The 6,428-nt window shown below is 38.5% G+C and overlaps 1 long non-coding RNA gene across 1 annotated transcript in view; it reads left to right on the forward strand.

The window, feature by feature from the left end:
• LOC311049673 overlaps positions 1–6,428 on the forward strand; it is a 388,479-nt gene that overhangs the window by 360,187 nt on the left and 21,864 nt on the right. The window lies entirely within an intron of this gene.

Here is a 6,428-nt window from a genome sequence, read left to right on the forward strand (position 1 = left end):
GCCTGTGCTCAAAATGTTACTTGAATACAAGTACAAAAGTATTGGCATCAAAATGTACTTAAAGTACCAAAAGTAAAAGTACTAAAATGTTTGAAAATAGCAGATCTACAAGCTCACAACGCGTCGCGACGCGTTGTGAGCTTGTAGATCGGCTATTTTCAAATAGAATAGGGCTAAAGTGGTTAATGTATGTTTCATAATATAATAATGTATATCTGAAAAGTAACTAGTGACTCAAGTTTTCAAATAATTGTAGTGGAGTAAAAGTACAATATTTGGCTCTGAGATGTAGTGGAGTAGAAGTAAAAGTATTGAACATTGGAAAAACTCCAGCAAAGTAAAAATACCTCGAAATTGTACTTAAGTACAGTACTTGAGTAAATGTACTTAGTTACTTTACACCACTGCTTATTTAAGTAACATATCTGAGTATTTCTTCCACAACTCAAAACAATGATTTTTTTTGGTCTTTTGTCATTAGCACTGCATTCACTGGGATGGCCAGAGGTGGTGCTGTTTTCATTTGTGTGTGAACTTGTTTGTTTCCTTGTACTCACTTGATATTAACAAGATAATACAGCCTGATAGATTTGCCAAGTGGCCCTGGAGATTCTACGGCAGACTGTGGAGCCACAGCTCACTGACTTTGACATTGGACTGGATGCTAAAAATAGCTGTTCCTCTTATCAGTTTTTTTCCTAGTAGGTTTCGCTTAGTACGTGACTGCCCCCTGCTGGTGGAAGGCTCACAGTACGCATCAAACACCAAGACTCAGAAAATCCATAGAGCTGGAAGAAGTACTCAGATATTTTACTTAAGTAAAAGTAGCAATACCACAATATCTAAAAAGCCTGTGTTCAAAATGTTACATGAGTAAAATGAATGGCATCAAAATATACTTAAAGTACCAAAGTACTAAAGTTTGAGCTCACAACGTGTCGCAGTGCGACGCGTTGTGAGCTTGTAGATCGGCTATTTTCAAATAGCCTGTATAAAATAGGCCTGAAGTGGTTAATGTATGTTTTCTAATATAATGATTTATATCTGCAAAGTAACTACTAACTAAAGAGTTAAAATAATTGTAGTGGAGTAAAAGTACAATATTTGCCTCTGAGATGTAGTGGAGTAGAAGTAAAAGTACTGACATTTGGAAATACTCCATTAAAGTAAAAGTACCTCAAAACAGTACTTGAGTAAAATGATGTACTTAGTTACTTTACAACACTACTACTAGGGCTGTCACGATTAGAAATTTTAGTTGACGATTAATTGTCACACAAATTATTGCGATTAACGATTTCATTGTGTTTTTGGCATTGAACATTGGAACGTATGAATACATTAAATATAGAGCGAAATTACTGACACATTTAATAATTTTTTTGTCAATTTAGTTTTTTAAATACCAGAAATAGCTGATCTACAACCTTACAATGCGTCACTTTGTAAGCTTGTTGATCAGCTATTTCTGGGTTGGACATGATCAGTGGAACTACCTCTGGTGTTTGTGATTGTGGACTTAATTTAAGTTTTTTTGTTTTGTTGTCGTACTCTGTCCTCAACCCCGAGCCATCCGACCCTAGCAAAATGAGCAGGGGTTAGATGAGTTGTATGTTTAAGGCCAAGAAGTAGCCTTAATTGTTTTGGGATGTCTGGAGCCTTATTTTTAAGGCCTTAGTGGTGTTGTGATACCATGAGAAGCACGCATAGTCGAAATGACCTTGGATTGCAGTAATTACAGTTACAGTTATTAATTCAATAACAGTTCATTGAACACAATTGAAAACCATTTGTTTTGGAACAATATAGCTGGGGCAAGACCACTTTGGTAGAGGTTTGGGTTGTGTAGTTACCTTGCCATTATGTAACTCCAAAGGTGGACAAGAAATCAAAAATAATTGCTCCATTGATTAGAAATTGATAATTAAAAATATGCTCTTCTTTGACTTGCATTGTACAGTGAAGCAGCTCTAAAAGTCACTCGTTTAGCACATAAACAAACGCAAACAAAGCTGATTAACACAATATAGAACATCACCAAACCCAGTGCTGTTTGTTTTTTAAATAAAAATGTTAACTTCCTGCAGATTTTACTATTTGAGGATACGGATCTGCGGATCAGTCCAGGTTTTCTTCCTATTAAAAATGTCTAAATGAACAGGAAGTTAATATTTATATAATAATAAAAATAAACAGCACTAGGTTTGGTGATGTTCTATATTGTCTGAATCAACTTTGTTTGTGTTTGTTTATGTGATAAAAGAGCATATTTTTTATTATCAATTTCTAATCAATGGAGCAATTATGTTAGATTTTGGTCCAGATTTGGAGTTACATCATGGCAAGGTAACTACACAAGCCAAACCTCTACCAAAGTGATCTTGCCCTTTAAGCCTATAATTTATACACCATAGTCGGAGGATGTCACATGCAAAAAAAAGCAGATCTACAAGATATCACCATGCTGTGATGTGACGCATTATTAGCTTGAAGTTCTGTTCTTTTCAAGCATGCGCATCCTCTTGCAAAATGTTGACGTGAGTTTTACAGGGGAAAGGGGGGTGAGTAGCAAAAGCATTCCTGTAATATAACTTGTAATGTAGGCTACTTCCTCTTGTCTTGAGTAACAAATGACGCCAATATAGGCTCTATGCACAGCAGCCATATCGTGAAGACATTAACAGGTGTTACCAATGATGCTAATGAAGGCTCTGTTCCATTCTAGTCGAACAGAGTCAGGGTGCTGATATTGTGCATGTTGGTTCACTGGAAACACTCACCAGTGGGTCTAAAATGTGGGTCCAGGGACCCTCATGGTTCCTTAAGTGGTTTCCAAATGGCCCCTTAAGGGGTGTGTAACTCTGAGAATGTACAAATGTTTGTACACTCTCAGAGTTATGGGGGTCGTGGAAATTGAAAAATCTGAGAACCACTGTGCTACACTAAATGGAACAGAGCCTTCATTAGTATCATTGGTAACACCTGTAAAGGAAGTGATACTATGGCTGCTGTGTATAAAGCCTATTAATCTGAGTTCCCAGAAGTTTTCGCCAGCTCTCGCATACAAACGGGAGGGGCGAGGAAACTTCTGGGCCAGAGCCCTGGTATTTGTGGACGGGACGTAACTTACGCTCAGAATCTGAGCGGACACGCCTCTTTCCGGTCTGAGAGCTGTACACAACAATGCAGTACACAACAATGGCGGACGCAATTTCTCAAGGAGAAATTGCTTCCCGTCGCTCCTATTTACATGCAACACCCACTACATGTGGATTCCGCCCCCTTTTCTTCATTGGCTGTTGATTTGAATCAGAACGCAGTGGCCGCGCCCCTGCTGTCCAGGCTCTGAGGCGAAGTCTCCCAGACCAAAAGCCTATAGACCAGGGGTTTTCAACTGATTGTGAACCAGGGACCACCACCCTGACTAAGAATGAACCTGGGGACCACTGTTGTGTTGGGTGGGGATATGAAGATTAGTGCGTTGCTAACACTTGCTATGCATCCCATGTCTAATACATCCCACTGTTTCTCAACCAATGGTCCACGGACTACTAGTGGTCTATTCCTATCCCACGGTAACCCTTATTCTGTTCTCTTACTTTATCCAACCTTCCATTAAACTCATGTTAACTGATTTACTGATTTGTATGTTATGTATGAGTGAGCAGACACGTGTGATTATATGGGCAAATTTCTTAATAATAAGCAATCTGGTACACTTCCCCTTCTTGAGATTCGAACTCCCTTTTCTGTGGAATTTCTTGACCTCCGATTTCCCAGTAACTGACAGCATTGACGCGTCATCATAGGTCACCATGTTGTTAATGCACTGTTCCGTGGAATAAAAATAAAAATCTTTCACTGTCCTTTATTACTCAATGCATGGTCAGGGACCACATGCAATACCTTCACGGACCACCAGTGGTCCACGGACCACCTGTTGAAAACCCCTGCTATAGACCAATTATTTGTTTACCAAAATTGAGACTGGATGCTCAGGTGATTGTTTAATGCAGTCAATTCTCAACCTGTTGTTTTGGGGTGCGCTGGTTTCAACGCACCCCAACCCCCTCTTGTGTGTTGGCTAGTGCTGCGCGCCCTAGCGAGACCTGACAGAATGGGTTTCATTTGCAACCATTATGACGCTTGCAACCAGTGTGACGTCGTCTGTTAAGGGGTCTATATTAAAGGAGTTATTTTCAACACTGAAGAGAACACATAGTAGCCTAGCCTACTAAAATATAAACTCGTCTTTAACCAATTGTCATGGCCCTAGGGTGCCATGGCTATATGTTCTATACAGCAGTGTACATTTAAGTTGTGATAACCTTGTGTTCATGTGAAGTCTGCCACCTACTGGCGTATTTTGATTTTGCAACTCACTCATTCAATGAGTAGCCTAATGAGTCTGCCAGTGGATTCAGCTTGGTGGGTTTGAGTGTGTTGAAGCTCAGTGTGAGCAAATGTTTGCTACTGCAGAGCTCACTGTATGCTTTCTTTTGACCAGAAGCCCTCAGAAGGCCACGTCTGTAAGTTTTCTGTATAATTTGTGATTTATGTGTCAAGAAGATTGTACTGAAAGATTGTGAATGCTATTTAATTTATTGTATTTTGTATCTCTGTTACAGTTTTACCATTCTATACAAATGCTTCAAGTAAAGATGAAAGACGACGACACAAGTACAAAGTATTTTAAATGTAACTGTGCTGTTTTGCATTTTTGCCTAATAACATATTCAATCAATCAATCAATCAATCAATCAATCAATCAATCAATACGAGTTAAACATTGACATTTTTTAAAGTATTTGCCCTAATTAGGGATGCCAGTTTGATGGTGGTCTGTCTGTCTGTCTGTCTGTACAGTGAGCAAGGGGAGAACCTTTTGTCTTGGCTAACACCTGCATGGCTTGTTTTGCATCATGGAGGGTTATTAGTTCACTGACGTACGTGTACATACTGTATGAGACATGGTTTCATTATGTCACATCCATCCAGGGCTATTAAAGGCTCTGATTGTGACACTACAATTATTTTGAGATTACACATGTGTTGCGCAAGAAACCTCCAGAACGTCATCCGGCTCTGTACAGTACAGCCAGTAGGCTACAGCACAGTCTTGCTTCAACCTCTTTCCCCAGTTCATAGAAAGCTGAAAACAGTGTAGGCAGCTGTTTCCAAAAACAGTGGGTCAGGACCCATATGTGGGCCGTGGACCAATTTGTATGGGTCGTGAGTGAATACCCCTTTAGTTGTTTTGTTTCCTACGTTTTGATTTCAATTATTATTTCAAAACATTTAAATTTCTTTTTTTAAATAATTCAAAATCTTTCAGAAGTTAAAAACCCACCATTAATTACAGGGAAATAAATACTTTTTAAGAAGTAGTGAAAATAGCAGATCTACAAGAAGTAATGAAAATACTGAGCTTGTAGATCGGCCCGGGGAGATATCAAATTTCTCTTTTGGGTCTCGAGCTATAAAAGGTTTGGGAACCACTTCTGTAGAGCATGACTGATATGACTTAACACAGAGTGATCTAATAGCTGTGGAATGTGCCTGGGGCAGGTTAATGTTTGATACACACAACAAAACACCAGTGCCAAGCGGATGTCTATCATTTTCTGAAGCATCTTGAATAGAGAAAGTCTAAATGTTCATGCATGCACATACTGTAGATATGTTTCTGGATTAAAAACACATGAAAACAATAGTGTGTAACTGTGTATCATATCACCGTTCAGGCTATCAGTTGTGTTTTGTTTGAGTTGTTACTATAGGCAATTTACAATAGGCATTTAGCGGATGCTATTATCCAGAGTGACTTACAAGTGTGAGATCTGAAGCAGAGTAAGCATTAAATTTGGTCAATAAACAATGTCGGCAAGGCAAGGCAATTTTATTTGTATAGCACATTTCCACAACAAGGCAATTCAATGTGCTCTACACAAAAATTCAAGCAAAGGAAACACAACAATACAATACAATTATAAAGTGACATTAGGATGCATAAAACAAAAGGTAAATAGACACAATAGAGTGCAGAGAGAACAACGCACTTCCTCAAAGAAACTAGAATACCGACTTACCAAGTAAACAATGAACCTAACAAATGTCTAAACAACATGCTATCTAAATAAGATTATGTACATACAGTCGTGGAAAAAGTATTCAAATGTTTTACTTAAGTAAAAGTGTCAATACTGCAAAGTAGAAGTACTCTGTTACAAGTAAAAGTCCGGAATTAAAAATGAACTTGCGTAAAGGTACAACAGTATTGGTATCAAAATGTACTTAAATACCAAAAGTAAAAGTACTAAAACGTTTGAAAATAGCAGATCTACAAGCTCACAACGTGTCGTGGTGCGACTCATTGTGAGCTTGTAGATCGGCTATTTTCAAATAGCCTCGGTATAAAATAGGGCTTA

The sequence above is a fragment of the Gymnoscopelus microlampas genome (assembly GCF_963454915.1).
Source record: "Gymnoscopelus microlampas genome assembly, chromosome: 7".
NCBI lineage: Eukaryota > Metazoa > Chordata > Actinopteri > Myctophiformes > Myctophidae > Gymnoscopelus > Gymnoscopelus microlampas.